This window comes from Empidonax traillii, unplaced genomic scaffold (genome assembly GCF_003031625.1).
Source record: "Empidonax traillii isolate 1590-97213 ecotype Southwest subspecies unplaced genomic scaffold, ASM303162v1 scaffold148:size1803964, whole genome shotgun sequence".
NCBI lineage: Eukaryota > Metazoa > Chordata > Aves > Passeriformes > Tyrannidae > Empidonax > Empidonax traillii.
In genome coordinates this window covers 231,926-251,545 of record NW_020955341.1, presented here as the reverse complement: position 1 = coordinate 251,545, position 19,620 = coordinate 231,926, and the positions used below count along the sequence as shown (strand labels likewise).

The following is a 19,620-nucleotide window of genomic DNA, read 5'->3' as shown; positions in this document are numbered from 1 at the left end:
TGTGATAACCTCAGTGTTCTGAGCTCTGCCCACAGCCACACAACCGTACAAGGTAAAATCTGGCAGACAAAGTGGTGTTTCTGTTTATGAGGTACAGAACAATCCCACTGGGGAATGCAAAATGTATGCAGCCACTGCATGAATTCAAAGCATCTGTTTTCATTCGGAGAACTGCAGAGATGAATTCCTGAGCACAGAGGTGAGTTCCTGAGAGACTTAAATAATGCTTCTTGACAATCCCAACCCTTCCAGGTTGCAGCCTCAGAGGCAAGGGATAAATGTGCATAATTCTGTCACAAAAGTATTTTAAAGGAAGAAACTAACAAAAGCTTAAGGAAAATATAGCTTCTAAAAAGCATCATTCAGTGTGTCCAGACTTCCCTGGGACTACAAACTACACATATAGGACTTCATTTACAGAGCAGCATGACAGGAAAGAATCTCCTTGTCTGCTTCCTGTTTTCCTCATAGCTCAGGAACACATAAAACTTGATGGTTCTCAATAATCTGCTTGAATGAGAGAAAGGAAAAGTTAGGTCAGGCAGAGAGTAAAATGTTGTTTTGATGCATGCCCAGCCTGATCCGGCTGGGAGCACTCAGGAGAATATCTTCAGCAATGGCCAGTAATGACACTGCTGAGACTGAAAAACAAAAGGTTTGGGGGTGAGAGGTTATGCTGGTCCATTATCAACAAGATCAACTCCTAAAACAAGGCATTTGGTTCGGTTCTGCATTAAAAATTTTATATCAGAGTTTAAAGAAGTCTGATAACTAACCCCGACAGGGTTTAATGGAAAATGTTTTCTGGGAGTTACGTACTGAACTCCAATAGGATCCATTCTGACCCCAACTTTAGGCTTTCCCCTGATGCATTAAAGAAAAAGGAATTGGACCTGATTTCACTCACAGACAATCATTTTAACACAGGCAAATGGAAATTTAAGATCAGAAATTTAAGATCAGAACTGTATTTGAAGATAGTACCTTCTCTCTCTCTCTCTCTCTCTTTTTTTTTTTTTTTTTTTTTATGCCACCTGCCAGCTTCATTTGTTTTAGCAATGATTGTACAATTTTGGTTTTGTTAGCGGGCAGTGTTTAGATTTACTTCTCTTGCTGCCAAGCATACAGAAGAGTGGCTTACAACTTTTCTTTTTTTCCTTAATTTCTAGGCTGAATTTTATGCTGCAATCAGCAAACAGATGAAGAATGTACATATTTTAGAAACACTGAAGAAAAGTATTTCAATAGGCTTATATACTGGTAGATTCAGATTAAAAAAAAAAAAAGGCTTTTCTTGTAAAGGTGAATATATTTTAGGCAGCCTGAAGGTTTCCCTATTCCGAAGATACTGGACCCAGGTCTCATAGGGGAAGGACAGCCCAAGGGAGCTATGGAAAACAACAGGTCTGTGAGGTTCTCAGAGCAGAGGCTTCTCCCCAGTCACACCATTCCAAGAACATGGCACTCCCCACGTTCCACGTTCCATGATGGAGACAACAGGACGGCTGTGGTGAGAGAACCAAAAGGAGGTGGCACTTCCTCACGGATTCCAGACCTGAAAGCTTTTGCCTACCTGTTCCCCTTCATTCAGTGGCTTACATTCAGCACAAGATACAGTTGAGTTAATTTAAGACATGCTCTCCAGAGTAAAAAACTTATATGGTTAAAGAGAAAACAATGCATGTATCTATCTCCTTTTTTCTTCTTATCTACATGGCCTGATTTTGTTCTTTTATTGCTTTCCAAGTACTTGTGCCTATTTCATAGCAAAAAGCAAAAAAGCCTCTTAAGAAAGAAGAAGAAACTGAAGTGAATATGAAGCCAAATATTCAATCTTTCAAAAGATAACACTGGAAGGTACCTACATATTTCACTGAGCTTCCTGAAGTTTTATGCTCAAATCCTTAGAGGAAGCTCTCCAGCAGTGAACCAGCTGGTTGTGATAGATCCTTTACCCCCCAGAAAATTGTCTTCCAAAGCCGCATAACAAACCTTTGCTACACATGAAGAACAAAGCGCACAAGCCTGCCAGGCTAGGTCATGAAATAGTCATAGCTGCCTGTCAGATCTTACCATCCAGAAGTTTTTAGATATGCCTCATGCATTCTAAATTTCAACTTATACTCCTAATCAGATATGCTTTTATAATTTCAACAGTTCTTTCCCTTGTTTTGCGTAAAAAAATCCCACAAAAAACAACCTGCCCCCACAAAAAAAAACCCAAACAAACCCAAAAGCAAACATAAACACCATCCCAAAGTGATAACTCCCTACTGCTCGACAATTCATAGGTAGCTGCTTCCATAAATTCTGTTAATTTGCAAACAGCAAATTAACAAGCAGCAGTGCTCAGCCAGATGGCCTCTAGGAAACCAGATGGGCTGAACTTTGGGGTACTTTAAAAAAGATAAAATACATATATATTTTTAATAAAAAAGGCAGTACATGATATATTAAGGAAAAATGAATCCCTGATTTATGGAGTATTATGCACAAGTTAAAGGATTCAGCCAGCAGTAGGAAATCTGATGATCAGTAGGAAATCAGACTGTCAGAGCTCAGGGCAGAGTCGATATGTTTCTCAACTTGCAGATTATTTTTGATAGACTTTATGGAAACACAGTTTAAAGGAGGAATGTGAACATGGAGTGGGTGGATATTTGGCATGGAGAGTAAGGATTTCTAAGCGTAAGGAACATCATATAAGAAAGTGTGAAGATAAGAGTGGGAGAACAGTACATTAAGTGTCATTCAGGAGGGTAGTTCAAAAGAAATCTAGAGCTAGAAAGTATCTGGAGAAAAAATCTATTGTCCTACAATGTAAAGGCAGTGACCTTAAAACAGGATAAAATGAAAAAAAGAAGCTGAAAATGATACGTGAGTAAAAAACGTTGCTCTCTTCCTCCTGTTAAACAACTTACTACTTGAAAAAAAACATATGAATTAGTTTAGGAAGCAGCCTCAGTGTTTGTTGCACAGTGCTGAACAACCCCCATGATGCAGGGCTGTGCACTGATAAATCACTCAGCAGAAATTGTTGGTGCCAGTAGCACTCAGAACACCAGGAGATGATATTACCACCAAACGTGCCTTTGCCTAAATGAGCATCATGTACTCAGTGACACTGAGTCAACAAAGAGTCGTTCGGGCTTCTTTCTTCTACTCCTTCTCTCAGATCTGGAGAAACCTAGCTATGTTTCTGCTGTCTGGACTGCATGTATTCTACACCACATTCTAGTTACACATTTATTTTTGTCTGTGGTGTAGGCGGAGTTGGGAGCTTGAGACCGTATTTTCTCAAATTGCCACTTGACTACATTCTTAGTTAATGTAAAAGGAGAACAAATATGCATGTGGGGAGGGGAGACTGACAAGATTAGGGGGAAAAAAATTAGTGTATTTTGGTGTTGATTCATCCTCGTTTGAGAAAAACCTTAAGGTTGCTACATGAAGTAAAATTTACAAAAGCAATTTTTGTATATAAACATTCTATAAACTGTTCTGTTCTCCAGGGCAGTGGGATATCGACCTTATATAATTTGGAAAAAACGACTACCAAAGGCCTAACTTAGAAACATAAATAAGTGGAAGGCAATTAGGGCAGAACACTATTACTTAGTGACCCAGGAGCCTTGTTGCTAGTCAAGCAAAAAATTTTCCAGATGAAGAAATGAAACAAAATTCTTTCTTTCCCAATCACAAAGGGTAATCCCAGAGGGCACACTTTGTTGAACAATCCAACAATAAAAAGCCTTCTTTGGTATCCCAAAATGCTATTGTGGGCTTTCAAGCAGGGAGATTACACATCTTGCATAGATAAATGGCAAAGCAGCAAAACAAGCATTTTGTTCCCATTTTATGCTTCCTGGACACAATCAGACTCACATTTGTTTACTTTAGTGATACATGTACATGGGTTTTTTTGCGTTACAAAAATGAGCACACACCAAAACAGCATGAATGTGTCTCACTTCCTTTTTGTGAGGAAATAATTATGGATCTGATTCCACTGAGTTTTCTGAAATACTGCTTTACACCAGGAAAGGAATATCTACAGTATCAACTTTTTCAAATAATCAGCCATTGTGTGGACTTCAGCTGCTGATTGCTTATTTGACTACAGTAACTTACTTGTTACTGTAAGATGGCCAGACTGGAAGATCGATTCCCAGGATCAAGGAATGCTTTAGGCTGGAAGGTCATTTGGACCAACCTCCTCCTTGACCCTTGCAGGGTCAGCACTGAAGCAACCAGAAGTTGCTTTGGACTTTGTCCAGTTGGAACTTGAAAACTTCCAAGGACAGAAATTGAAGAATTTCTGGTAGATCTAACCCAATGTTTAATTACCCCCACAGTAATTCCCCCCTTGCTCCACCCTTTCATCCAGTCTGACTGTCCCCTGAGGATCCTTGTCTCTCATTCCCCTGCCATGCACCCCTGTAAAGTACATGAGTCCATCTTTTGAGCAACATCTTAAGTATTGCAAGACTGCAACTAAAGTCTTGTCCAGGCTAAGCAGTCCCAGTTTATTCCCTTGCCATCCTCTCACAGGATCTGTGCTTCCTGACTACCACAGTGGTTCTCCCTGGCTGTGCCCATCCTGGGGGCCCAAACCCAGATGTGATGAGCCATATCTGATGAGAATGTACTCCTCCTCATCCTCCACATCTACTAAATGGGCAGACCCACAAGGGACTTTCCTGGTAATGTCAGGTGAGATGGAATGCCAGCAGTAAGGACCGACTACATTATTTGAATCTAATTATTCAGCTGCTTTTCCCACTGATCTGGTAGTTAACTCATCCAGGCTATAATGTGCCAACTTGGATCTAGGGATGCTGCATATGAGATCACAAGAACTGCTGCTTTTGCTAGAAAAATTTTCCCCCTACAGTACACAGATCTGCAGGCCTCGCTGCCTGGGAATAAGCAAACCCCCACATATACATCTCTTCCCTCATGCCACCATGTGTGTGAAAAAGCAGTAACATTTTGTAATGCCACCTTTTAGCCATTTTTCCTAGAAACAGACACAACTTGAAAGCCAGCAGCTACATTAATTTCTCTTATCAAGCTTCAAACCCAGGTATAATAAATAATAATAATAAATATTAATCATGCAAAGGATGATTGCTCAACTTTAGTATTATCTAAAGAGGTGGGGTGGGGGAGGAAGTCCTCAGTGTCTCATTCAGGTGTGATGTCAGTGCAGATTCAGAGCCCAAAGCACTTTCTTCCTCAAAAGGTCTATTAATGCAATACAAGATTTTGCAAAAATGCTTTGCAGAAGGTCTTTTGCCTGTATTGCTGAATCATCTGCAGGTTTCTGTGCCCTGTGTTATTCCTTGCTACCGAAAGTACTCTTCAGATGCAGTCACCCAGTGTCATTTTTACACTCTGAAGTTCTTCCAGTAAGCATTCCTGAACTGATTTAGTCTTCAATTTAAATTTAGTTTTTAAAAGGTGTGATGGGAAGAGGCAGTGCATTTACCGGACAGTTCAGTCACTATACTATGTAAAGCTAGACTGGGTTTTTTTTTCTGCTGGGATTTCTGCAGAGACTGAAAGACCACCCTATTACTGATGAATTTAGCAAAGAAATTCAATGTGTATTTTACTGACCAAGGTAGCAACAGATTGGGTGACCCCCTCAGTGAAGTATATGTGTTAGCTGAAACAGCAACAAAGTCCTCCAAATCCCTCTTGTACTAACTGGGCTAATTGAGACAGTTATGAATGTCAAGGTGAAGGCAACAAAGCATATTTGATTTAATAATTTAAGGGCTGCAAAGGTGTTGCATCAGACAGGATGATGTAGTAATTAAGACACAGATAAAATAAATACTCCAAATTGCACACATCAATGGTTGTTAGGACAGAAACTGTTCAATTGGGAGTGCTCCTGACATGGCTGTTCTTCTATCTTATACAGTAAAATATTCATCTGCATCCTTTAAAAGAGTATTTTATAATGCAGATACAGCACTAATTTAAATCTTAGTTATAAATAACACTTGGTGAGATGAACTTTGAACTTTGTGAGACAAACCCTTTTGCAAGTCCAGAACACACAGCCAAAATTACAGGAGAAATAATTTGCTCCTGTTTTATCTTTATTTGACATGGAGATGAGGTAGCTTCAGGAAAATTAAACCTGAGCCCTTTATTTTGATGTGGGGAAACTGCTTTATCACTTCTGAAAGAGACTTGCTGAGTGGTAGAAAGGAAGGTCTGAAAATGAAAGCAAACATTTGTTTGTGAAAAAAGAAAAGCAAGTCCCCATTTCCTGTGTTCTCGAAGTTCTGCATTCTGTTGGAATCCAGAATGAAGGATGGCTATTGCTAGTAACAAACAAACAAACAAACAAACAAAAACAAACAAACAAACAAACAAAAAAAAATTTCCACAGTTGCTTTTCCACTATATCTGTCCTACAAAGTCTTTTCCTACAGAAGCAGCATCCACTCCAACAGCAGCTCAATCATTCTATATGACTTGACCTTCAAGGTATTAACACCGAGGACCCAGAGAAGATTTTAACCATCTCCTGCTGGTTTCCTCACTCTAAGAAAGCACAGATGTATCCTGAACGTGTATACTTCATTTTCTGAAGCATTCACAAATGTGGAAGGTAACCTTTGATGATTTAAGTGAGTGAAGAATATAATTCCTCTTACTTTTAAACTCTTCTCAGCAGGAAGAAAATGAGGCATATTTTGGTTACTTGCTGAAGTTCTAGATTCAGGAGCTTTACTGTTTGCACTCTAATTTGGAAACCATTCTCACTGGCTTGCATCTGCCAGACAGCATGGTGAGAAAAATAACTTTTAATTTTCTTTTAGAAAGCTACCAAATACAACACCTTAAGAACAGATGGTTTGCTAACCTTAATTCTTCCATTTTCAATGATTGTTCCCCAAAACCCAGAAGTGAGATAGTTAATAATAAAGATCAAAACTATCAGAAAAAGAAAGCAATTTTTATGCATTGGCTGGCATGTACTGTACCAAAAAGCCACATTTTTCTGGATAATTAGACAGTTCAGAACAAAGCTTTGAGGAAAACAACAGCGCTGCTCTTCTGGAATAGCACAAGCCAAATGTCGCAAAATGTTCCTCATGTCCTTTGTCAAAATCTTTCCCTCATAAAATTATTTGGCCAACACTGTTCCATCCCTGATTATATCCAGGAGCTGATCCAAAAAAATAATGTACCAGCTTTCTGCATAATCTCATCTCATCAACATCTATAAAAAACCCACAGTCATTTAATATGGTTTTATCAGTGTTATGCACAGGGAGGCCCCAGCACAGAGGTGAGCTTGAACCACAGAATTACTTCTGCAGGGAGAAAGAACTCTGGACTTTGGGGGTTACATTTTATATACCAGGTTTTAAAATTTTCACCTCAAAACCAAAAACGAAAATGGGGGAAATGAGAAGGGTTAAAAAGAGCAGAGTTATTCATGTTCTATGAGGCTTTAAAAGAGAAACAGGACATGTTATGGGGCAGCTCAATATTGCTGCTGTCACTACTCTACTAAGAAAGTGTGATGTGTATCTAATTATGTTCATTTTATAACTTCATTTTAATGAGTCAAAATAGCATTTTGTATTTGCCTACTTTAAAACAGTTTGTATACAATAAGTATATGGTCTGCATACATTGAGACTTATTATCTTACCACTGTTTTTCTTTCCTTATACTGAATAAACTAAATAAGTTAAAGTAATGGAATGGGGCTACTTTGAATTTTAAAACAGTTGTAAAAAAATATGGAATGAAAAACATTCAGTGAGTCTAATATATTATGAAATAAAAAATACAAAACCGGGTAAAATATTTAGAAAATGTGTCTTAAAAGAAGATATAGGAACTCATTGTAATTTTAACCATACCATAGAACTACACAGATAAGACTAATCTTTCATAGAAGAAATGCTGAAATACTGGTGCTTCAAAAGTTTTATTATTAATCAAATTTGGGGGGTTTTAGAATGCCTCTGGACAACATCCTGGCAAATGCCAAGACAAAAAGCTGTGCATGAGCTACCTGAGGTAGTGGCAGGCAAATAAAAAGCCTTAAAGAGGCTGAGATAAAGGCAAAGAGTACAAGCAATGAATGATGTTCATTCTTTCCAAACACCTCCTTCAATATTTTGATGTTGCCCTTGAACTGTTTTGCTGTTCTGCCAAAACAAAACAAACCTCTTATTTGAGGACTGATTGCTTTATAATTTTATTATCACTTAAGACTTTCATCCTAGTTCCTAACTTTTAGATATTAACTGTCCTAGATAAGAAAATCGTGTAATATTTTATTAATAAATAGATGCAGATCAGGGAATGATAAATAAATACTGGACTGTACAACATTCCAAACTTTGCTATTTCATTAAATTTCTTTACAAAAGTCAACAAGCATTTTAATAGAGGAAATACACATTTTTAAAACAGAGGTTTTGACAAAGTTGTCCAGCAAGCTCCTTAAGGAAACTGCTCTCACAGGACAAAAGGGAAATAATTCTTGTAATTTAAGGAAGAACATAAAGGACAGGAGTCACAGATCTACCTGTCTCCTGCAAAGATTAAACTTCCACAGGCACTGAGGTGTTCAACAGAGTCATGAAGAATCTGGAAAAGAAGGTCTGTACAGGTGATTAAAGGTGAAATGGGAAAATCATCTCTAAAGACAGCCAAGGCAGTTCATGGGATACTGAGCACCCAAATGATAAAATGGCAGGTGAAATAGGCTGCTGAAAAATGCAAATCAAGGCACATGGGGAAAAAGAAAAAGCTTAGGCTAAATCAGAGCCCATCATATGTTTTACCAGTCGGGAAAGAGATCTGAGTAACTTTGGATAGTTCTCTGAAAATAGCATTCAGCAGCAGCCAAAAAGGCAAAAATGTTAAGAATTAATAGAACATGAGCCTAAATTTTAAAACAGTTCCAGTCACATCTCAAAAAAAAACCAAAAACCAAACAACAACCCAAAGGACAAATCAACTCCCCTCAAAAACCCCAATATAAACACAAAGGGTTCACAGAAGAATGAATGATCAGAGATTGCAAATGGTTTACATGGAAAAAAGACAAGAGCACTTTATCTTGAAAAAGGGACAGTTCTGGGTAGAAATAGGTTAGAAAATGATGAACAGACTGGAGAGGGTGGCCCAATAATTACTTGCTCACAATTCCTCACAGCACATAAGGATGCCAAAAGCAGTTATCAGGCAATAGTTTAAGTAGAAAAGAAGATCCTTCACAATAGTATATAATTAAATTATTGAATTTGCTACCACAGGAAGCTGTAAAAGAATTGGAGCATATAAAACAGTTAAAAAAATGGATTAGATGCATTCAGAGGAGAGGTACAGTAGTAGTTCTGTATAGCCCCTGGGTCTAGAAAGGCCTGACCTGCAGATATTTGAAAACAGTGAGGGTTAAAGGACATTTCTGCTTTTGGAGTAGCACGAACATGATCCTGCTGTGGGATCAGGTGAATGTTTTGCATGACCTGGCTGCGGAGGTTGAATGTTCACCGGGGAAAGCAGGTTTGTTTTCTGAAAGAAACTGATTGCAAGAAAGTGAACAAAGGGAAATCTCCTTTTTGCCCATCAAAATCTCCTTCAGCAGTGCTGAAGGAAAGGATGGACAGAACAACAAACAGAAGGAAGTAATGGCAGAAAAAGGCTTTTTCTTACTTTTTTCTTGTAAAGACAAACAGTACATGCTAAGACCACAGCCAGGATTAAGATCCTGCTGCCACAGGTCTGTGCTGTGCTGGATTCCTAAGTAGCCTCCTTGAAGCAGTAAACATACCTCAATCTGAAGCATGCCTGGCATCTCCCTGCTTTGTCTTGCATATGAACAAACTTCAGATGTTTTTAAGAGGCTCTTTGGGTGGCAGGTCACTGAAAGTATTTTCAGTTCTTTAAGATGCATCATAGAGAAAGGAACTGAATTTCACAGAAGAAAAGACAGTGAGCCAGCAGATTTCCAACTGTGCAGTCTTACAGATACATGCACACACTTGCTCACACATATACTAAATGACATTCCCAATCATGAAGAAATTTCCATTTGCTTGCAACACTACTAGGAGACACAGGTGCAAAGCAGTATGAAATCTTCTTCCCCTCCTTCTTCCCCCAGAAGATCAAGAAGCTGAGACTGGCATGAAGGTTCATACACCTCTTGATTGCTGTTCTCCATCTTTTTTCCTACTTATTATCACGGTCACAGAACAGCCCAGTTTGGGACTTTTAAAGCTCATCTGGCCCAACCCTTTGTGAGAAAGGGAGCCTGGATGAGACTGATGAGCATCTTGTCCAACTGCAACTTGAAAACCCCCAGCAATGGGGACAAACCACAGCCCTGGGGAGGTTGTTCCAGTGAATGATTGTAAAAACATTCCTGGTTTATATTGAGATGAGACCTCTCCCTGTCACACACATTCAGCTGTACAGTGCTGCCTACACTGCTGGTCCACGTCTCACATGTGGCTGAGTCAGAAAACACACGGGAATAATCTCTGCTTAAATGGTACAAACTCAGGGAATGTCTGAAGGTGCTCTGGCACTGATTTCCTCTCACAGAACCTACAGCAGTAGGAATAAATCCCAGCTTTCTGGAAGCATCTCTTCTCTTTAATTAATATTTCTTCAGTATAAATATGAATATTCATACTCTCTAATTAATATTTCTTCAGGATAAAACCCTGTATGAACATCAGGGTTTAGTAGGCAAGGAAATGTAAAAAAAAATATTATAAGATTGGTCTAAGATATGATGGATGACCTTCCCTCCTGAGATATTAAAATATCGAAAAAGAAATTAGTACTATTGTATATCAGCCACTTCACAACTTTAAAAGTTATTTCACACTGTAAGTATTATTTTCCCTGTATGCCTAGGAAATTGAATCTAAAAGAGAAACTCCACAATAAGGTTGCCTTAACAACAAAGAGATAATATATATAATTTTTCATGCACTATTGCTGGTTTTTACATCATAAATGCACAAGATCAAAACAGACAAACTATATTTAATTCTTGTCTACGAAACCTTGTAAGCAACCTCCTTTCTTTTCAACAAAGCACAGTCAAAGGTTCCACTCACTGCAGAAAGGCTTTGAAGAGACAAACTGTACATTTTGTTTGCCTCTAAACTTGCAAGTGTTCCCTGAGCTCTTTTGATGAAATGCTGTTGTGCCTTTAACCTTAGGGCATCGTATCTCATCCTCCTGTTGTGTGGCCTGCAGGACAGCAGTAAGCAAGGGAAGCTTTTGAACATCAAATCCTGGGAGCACAGACAAGAAAGGAACGTGACAAACAGTCCTTCCAACATCCAAAAATCCAATTCTCATCTCAGTATCCCCCTTCCCCTTGAAGCTCATGTTTGCACTTTGGCCTTAGGAATTGTGATTTGATAGCCATTATGAGACTGTCTCTAGTTTACCTGTCTCTCTTTATCAGTCCAGTTAAACTGAACTCCAGCTTTCATTAGTCCTATTACAGTTATTAGAGTTGACATAAAGAAATCAAAACTTGAAAAGCCAAGGAAGTGATCTTTTTTTCTTAAAATTAACACAGGTATTTGCTTTCACTTGTCAACTGAAAATGCTGGTTTCAGTCAAAGATCCATCAGTTTGGATGTGGCTGGATACAGTTGCTAAATACTGATCTAAGATTTCTTGCAAATGTTTCTTCCAAAAGAAGTAACACCAAATTTTATGTTCTGTGCAAGAGAAGGATCAAGGGAAGAAAAAGAACCTGGACCTATTTAATTCTGTACATCTTCCATACAAGAGTTATTTTACCACATTCCTTAAGCAGAGATAGAGAGAGAGGAGTGAGAACATGTATAAAGGGGACCTTTCATGAAGACTCACTTTAAGGCCACTCGTCTCCCCCAGTCTTGGTTGGTTGGTTGGTTTGTGGGGTATTTTTGTTTCTTTGTTTTTGAATCAACTTAAGTTCTTGTCCTAAAATCAGGAACTTAATTTAAGCTCTCTAAATTGCATTCTGGAGGAACCTCTCTCTTCTCAGATGACAAGAGGGAAGCCCAGGGAGACAAACTTCGTTAGGCTAAAATTAACTTTTTTTATATAACCCCCTTTCCTGAAGTGACTTATTTCAGATTACCTTCCAAATAAATTGCCTGGAGCAGGGGAAAGAATAGTGAGCTAGAGAGAGACAACTTCTATCCTTCTCTTAATTCTTAATTACATTGGCCAAGAAATTAAATTCTTAAGAATTAAAATCTTAATTCTCTTTATTAGTCCAAATTCTAGGCTGCAGACATTAGGAAACCATCTTCCCAGTACTTTTGTTTTGCCTCCCAGATTGAAAGAAATAAGAAAGCTAGAATTTAGAACTAGAGTTACTAGATTTTCTATAAATATTTAGCGTATGTTCCTCTAATCTTTTTTTTCAAATCCTTCCTTTATTTCTTCTCTATAATACCTAACAACTGGCTACAAACAAGTAACAATCACCAAGCTAGCTTGACAAACAAGAAATATAATGTCTTTATCTATGCAAAAAATGATTCCAATCTATCTAAAGATAAATTAATGCCAATGGTACTGTTTGATCTCTGCAAATAAGGTGATGTCAAATTGTGTTGAACACGTTTCTAAGGCATGCAAAGATTTTTTTCCAACACAAACTTTTTGGTTGTTGTTAATGTTTCTTAGTTAGAACAATGTTTATTTGATTTTCCATGGAGCTCAAAGACAACCTACAAATTCATTTTCTAAGTGTTCCCTCCAACTGTTATGTTTTTAACCTTCTTGGAGAAAAAAAAAAAAAGTATATTTTTACAGAACAAAGAGGATAAAGTTACTAACTGAACATGGCATTTTTTGTGTTTTTATTAAAGGAAATATTTAAATTTAAACTCAGAGCCAGCTATGATTTTTTTTTCTGAAATTCTCATTATCCAGTTATCTCAGAAATTATTTTCTGAAGAAACAATGGAATCTAGAAGATAAACAAACATGGCATCTACAATATTTTCCATAACAATTTACTTGCCAGCCTGAGTGAATGGCATCACACTTTTCTATCATATGCGTGAAAGGAAAAAAAAGGCACTTCAGTTCTAAACGGATGTTGAATGTGCTTTTGAACTAAGTTGAAGCAAAAAGCAAATTTCAATCACATAGCTTGTTTTAATTGCAACCAGTACCTTAACTGAACATACTGCAGAGCTTCATGAATATTCAGTGTAGAATAACCAAATACACAGCATTTGTGCTTTTGGTGTTAAAAAAACGTTTCATTTTCTTCTTCACTTTTTGAAGCAGAGTAGAGTAATGGATTTTATTTAGTTTACTCATCAGGTCCATACTCTCTTCATAATTTGTCCTGTATTTCTTCAACTACACCAAGCCCTAAGTCAGGCATTAGGAAGTCACGAAACTTTTCAAATCAATTTACTCTGCAGAAACAGGCACAATTCATTTGGTCAGTTGAGTTTCACAAAGCTCTCCAGTCGTAATCCTTACTGTGATGGGTTAATATTCCTGAGGAAGGTCTGAATACTGAAAACATGCTGAATATGCTTTACATTGGTACATTACTCAGTCTTTAGAACTGAGCAGAACACTGACATTTCACCCATTGAAATCATTATTTCAGAGCACAAATGCAGCAGAAAATAATGTGTTTAAGAAAGTGAGGGATAAACAGTTCACTTCTGAACAATTCAAGAGATGTGGTTCTTCCCTGTATATTTTCACTGCCTCCTACAAATAGTTTTTGAAAGATTTTTTTTTTTTGCATTTTGTTTGTTTTTCAAAAGACCTGTTTAAGAATCTCAGAACATTCAAAACACCGCCAACACAATTCTTCAGCTTTCTCAAATAAACACTTTCTAACAGGGCAAAGATTTACCACTGTGAAGAAGAAATGATCTTAGTGCAAGGGGCCACTGAATCTTCCTTCCTCACCTGAGGTGTTTCTGAGATGTTGGTATTGTGTCATACTGCTTCAGGCTGGCTTCCAATTATTAAGTTCACTGCACTAAAACTCATTTTTTTTATCTAATAGCAGTCTCATCTTGTGCACTTCTGAACTAAATCTCACTTGTCACATACCCAAACCACTTTTCACCTTCAGTACCCAAGAATGCACAGTTCCAGACTGAGTTTTATGACGTAACTTCCCTTCCTGAACATCCATCCAGGCAGAGCATTCAATTCAGAGGAATTATGTTTGACAGTAATGAACAAAGATATAGCTTTTGGATATTACTTAGACAATCCAGCAATGATTTTTATCTTCTAGAAATAGTTGCTTAGTGTTCCATATATTCTCATCTGTAACTTTTATACTAATTTTAAAGGAACAATTTAATTAAAATTCATTCAGCACTTAATTTAAAAACTAGCAAATGGTCAACATATATGTTAATCAACCAAAAAAAAAAAAAAAGACTGAAATGTGTTATAAATTGTCAGAATAATAACTGACCTATGTGAGTCTTGTATATGCAAGACTCCTATTAACTGCACTGGTTGAGACACAGATGAGAAATCAGCCCAATTGTTTCAAATGACTGAAGTAAAATTTTAAATGCAACCAGAAAGCTTATTACCTATCAGAGGAATTTAAGGTCAGGAACTCTCCTGGTCAGCAGAGTGCCCTGCAGCGCAGGTGAAGAAAGGATAATGAATATTCAGCAGTCTGATGGCTGGAATGCTGTAAGCAGGAACTTCCTGTTTTTAGGCATAAGAAACAAATTTAATGTTATCTAGACAGAAAAGGGGTTTTTTTGTTGTTGTTTGTTCAAGCAAAACAAACAACTCCTCCCAAACAGATGATCAAGCAAAGAAAGAAAACAGGATGTTACCACAGGTTAATTTATTTCAAATATTCACAGAGCAACCAATCAGGGGCCAACCAAAATAAAGTATGCAGTCAGTTTGCTTAGGAGCAAACGAGATATCAGCCTGCCATTTTTTACTGAGCCTCAGCTGCTTTCTTCAAATGACCAGAAAGCAGATAAGGGCCAGCGTCTCTGGGCATTACTTTATCCTCCCTGGCTCAGATTCAAAACATCTGTTGCATAAGGAAAGTCTAATTGGAATGGCTGCCTCTACCCGGCTGGCTGACATTTACTTGCCATGGGAAGAACCTGTGCACTAACAACATTCCCATGAACCTGACTGACATGCCTGAAGAGCTGGCTGAGGAGGGTCTATAGACTGTTCCCTCGGAACTTTTCCTCTGAGGCACTGCAGCCTCAATGGAAAAATCTGCAAAACAGAGGAGGGCCTGCAGTACAGTCTAACAGTGCCTGCACTGCTTGGGAGAGAAGACAAACACATGGACTGCCACCAACTACTAAAAGCTGGTGTGAAATCACAGGAGAATTATCAGGCTGTAACTTTCGTTATGTGTTTCACAGGCATTATAACAATTTTCCAAAATAAAGACATCAGTGCACAAAAAGATGGTTTTGTAACCTCTATGTCCCTACTGTTAAGAAACGAGTTGTTTCTAAGCAGCTGAGCTATCAAAACCTGTTCTTCAGGCATTGCATTTTAATGATTTTCTATCTCACTCATAACAAGTTCACTTGTCTCCTTGTCTCCTGCCAATCTGGAGGGCCAAGGGACAGCATTTGCTGTGCCTGGTTTTAAGCTTCACGTGTGCCCGGTTGCCAGCTGGCAGATCAAACAGGATCCGTGGGGATTTCAGCTCACAGTGGAGCCTTTCCCCTCAGCAGCTCCAGGCTCGGTCTCTCCTCTTACCACACCACTGATTTTCACTCGTAGGAGCATAATACTTTTGTGATCCTCTCTTGACAAATTCAGCAAGCTGGACAAGTTCAAAGGGTACTCAGAGGGAATGAAGGGAGGGCAGGGAAGAAGGGGGAAGGATAGTTGGCTGACAACCAGAATAACAGCACAATTTCTATTCCAAGGAAAACAATACCAAAAATAGATTTTGGAAAGAATAAATGCATAGCTAACACTTGAAGAAGCCCAGTGGACAATCTATAACGTGAAGTGTGTCTCTAACCAATAGCCATATAATACTTCTTTCCTTGGAAAAAGCTTGCATAGCCTTGTTGTCTGTCCAGCTCCCCCTCTTTCCCCCTGCTCTGCAAGAAGCTGGTGGGCAGTTCCACCCAAAGCTGCTGCAGGGACTGGCAGTGTCAGGCAATTTGCATTTCCATGGCAGAAGCCAGTTCAGATATACAGTTGTCCAAAATAAAGACTACGTAGGGTAGCTTTTAAATACAGAATAAGCTGATGTCATAACAGTTGTGGTGAGGGTGCTATAGATACAGCTCTAAGGAAAATCAGGTTTCTCTGCTTGAAGTATTTGGCAGTTTAATGAAAAATAAAAGCTACAGTTTCTAAATTTCACACATCTCCTCTGTTGTCTTCTCCTTCTCCCCAACTAAGTAATTCATGTAACCACATATTCTCAGCAGTAAAAGCTACCATATTGTAAATGAAGCACAGATGTGTTGATTTTACAGGCACATTATGTGTTGCCACAGAAGCATCTCCCAAAAGATAACATAAAAAGATAACTTTGGGAATTTCAAGAAGAGTTTAATAAACAAGTATCAATAAATATTTATGGATCTAATGTCCAGACTCTCCTATTAAATTTGCTAAAAAACCCCCAACAACCAACAAACCAAACCCACAATTAGTGCTGTTGACATTTTTGTTTAAGCATAAACCCTTTTGAAAGGTGATTGTCCAGTTCTCTGTGCAGAACAGCTGAGAAGGAAAGTAAACAAAGAATCCCCATAGAGGTTGAGAAAGACACATGCTTCCACACTCCTGGAAGTTTGTGCAGCTGTAAAGCTACAAAATGTCCCACAAAATTGAAATACTGTAATTAAATCCCAAAGGGGCTCAAAATCCATTACAGAAAAATACTGTAATAAGATTGCAAACACAAGCTAGTGGAAATGAGAGGGGTGCCATATATCATATCCATATATCATTGTTAACCTTATTTTGAGGAAACCTATAATCCAAGTACATGGTATGAGTTTATTCAGTCTTTTTACAAAAATAAAACAGGCCAAAGGTACTCAGAAGTACTGGAGAATTTAAGTGTATCCTCAACCTATACCATAGTGTCCCTAAGAATCACTGTAGCAAAAACACCCTTGAACAAGAGCATTAATCAATACATAACAAATGAAACAAACATTAAAAATATGCATTTCTACCACTGCTACATTCTTGCTATCAGACCTCTCAAGTGAACTTCAAAGTATATGTTAAGGAAAACACTTTGAATAATTATGGGGCTGTTGTGGATCACCATAATCAAACTGACAACACACCATTCTGATGTTTGAGCCCATTTCAAGGATTATTCAAGCAAATTGAAATTAAGAGAACCAAACAGTTCTATTGCTTTCAATCAAGATTCCAATGTCTCCAAGTCTTTTCCCCAACATTATTCAGTTGGAGGAGAGAACAAGGCATAGAAATGTCTGAAGAAACCATTTAATTCCGTAAATGAACTCGCAGCTGCCAAAATAACATGCCTTCCTCTACTGACAATGATTTGTGAAGGAAGCTGAATTTCCTGCTCTCTTCAAGAAGCAACTGAATGTTCAAGGCTTTGAGCCCCAGAGAGGTGCTAAGGATTCCATGAGCTACTATACACTTTCTTTTCTTTTTGATAGCAGGGTTCCCATAACTGCCTCAGGAACGAGGCTTTTTCACACTGACCATTGTAATGTTCCAGGGAGGTGCCCTCTGTATGCTGATTTTCACACTTGATATCATGGGACTGAAGGAATTTAGAGAAAGGTCAACATTTTCAGCAGCTTGTCTTGCAGAGAAATGGGAACTTAGTCAAAATATTGAACTCTGTCACACAAGTCATGAAGAAGCAACTGAATTAAGCAGGGATCCAACTGTCCAAACTGACACAGCTACTTTGGGATTTATACAATTAGGCCACATTTTGCTCACACAGGACAGTGTAGGACACCTGAAACTATGGGGCAATTCTGCCCTTTAACACACTGAGCACCTCTGTCGCATTCCCAGTCCCACAATCTCCCTGTCCAGGAAAGGGTTGGTAATGCACTGTGGCAATTCGTACATCATTTTTGATATTTTTATTGCTATAGCAACCGAGTGTAGGCATTTAAACATAGCAACAGACTTTTTATAGCACTTTCTTGGATGTCAAAATGGCACGTTGTTTTATTTTCCAAGCAGATGCTCAGAAGATAAGTACACAGGATGATTGCACAGTACCCACCTTCAAAAGAAAGGACTTCACAATTTCTGAATCATATAAGCAGACAGACAAGTGAGAGGCATATTGTGAGTTTCAGTGATTTTGTTGAGAGTTTAAAGGACTTTGTTCTGAGAAAGCATATCACTAACTACTACCTGAGAATAAGATTGGGTGAAAAACTTGCTGGATCTGTGCCCGTTTTGTGAAAAGCTGTATAACAAATTAAACAGGTCTTGCTCTGAAGGGGAAAATGTTCCATCAACTTTGACCTTTACCTGTTAAGTAAAAGAAAAAGGGAAACTTTTCCTATTAAGTGGAGCCAGGTTCTCAGGAGGGATCAAAATCCACTGAGACAGACCCTTAATTCATGCACATGGGCAAAGCTCCACACCAAACACAACAGCAGCGATTTACAAGTGAAAGTTTGGCCTGCTACATGGTTTAAGGAAATACAATTCATCATTTTCATTATAAGACTCACAGAATCAGAGAATTCTTAGGGTTAGAAGGAACCTCTGCAGATTATCAACCCCCTGCCAAGGCAGGTTCACCTGGGGCAGGTGACACAGGAACACGTCCAGGTGGGTTTTGAACGTCTCCAGAGAGGGAGACTCCATGACCACCCTGGGCAGATGCTCCAGTGCTCTGCCACCCTCAGTGGAGAGGAGTTCTTCCTCATGTTGAGATGAAACTTCTTGTGTTTTTAGTTTACAGCCATTTCTCCTTGTTCTGTCACTGGGCACCACTGAAAAGAGTCTGGCACCATCCCCCTGGCATCCCTTTGAGATATTTATGTGAATTAAGGAGATCCCCTCTCAGTCTTCTCTTCTCCAGACTAAACAGGCCCAGCTCCCGCAGTCTCTCCTCATAGGAGAGATGCTCCAGACCCCTCATCATCTTTGTGGCCTCTCCTGGACCCTCTCCAGAAGTTCCTTGTCTATCTTGTACTGAGGAGCCCAGAACCTGACACAGCAGTCCAGATGTGGTCGAGCAGAGGGGGAATATCACCTCCCCTTTGACCTGCTGGCCACACTCTTCTCAATGAACACCAGGCTGCTTTTCTCTTGTATAGTATTGTTTACTCTGGGTTCTTTTAAGTTCTGTATCATTTCTACAAGTGACCAGTAAAAAAACACCACTTGGTATTTAATATAATTCCGGAACACATTATTAGACAAGAAAAGCCAAACAGCAACAGGACAGATCTCCTGGGTGATCTTGAGGTATTATTCACCTTTCTGTTAAAGTTATATGTCAGCTTTGTATAAAGTGAGATGGTTGATATCTGCCATTTTACCAAGAAAAACATTTAAAACCTATTAAGCAGGAAATGTCAAAGACTTTAAAAAAAATGAATCTAACAGAAAATGTCAAAA

The 19,620-nt window shown here is 38.6% G+C and overlaps 1 protein-coding gene across 11 annotated transcripts in view; it reads right to left on the bottom strand.

Moving 5' to 3' along the window:
* Window positions 1-19,620, bottom strand: part of MRVI1 (murine retrovirus integration site 1 homolog) — a 102,193-nt gene that overhangs the window by 40,213 nt on the left and 42,360 nt on the right. For 7 of the 11 annotated variants that reach the window (XM_027884530.1, XM_027884532.1, XM_027884533.1 and 4 more), the window contains one exon: window positions 14,607-14,727. The gene's annotated coding sequence lies outside the window, so the exon portion shown is untranslated. Of the gene's footprint in view, window positions 1-14,606; window positions 14,728-18,399; window positions 18,755-19,620 lie in introns of those variants that run through there. The other 4 variants (XM_027884537.1, XM_027884535.1, XM_027884536.1 and 1 more) reach the window with 2 other exon arrangements.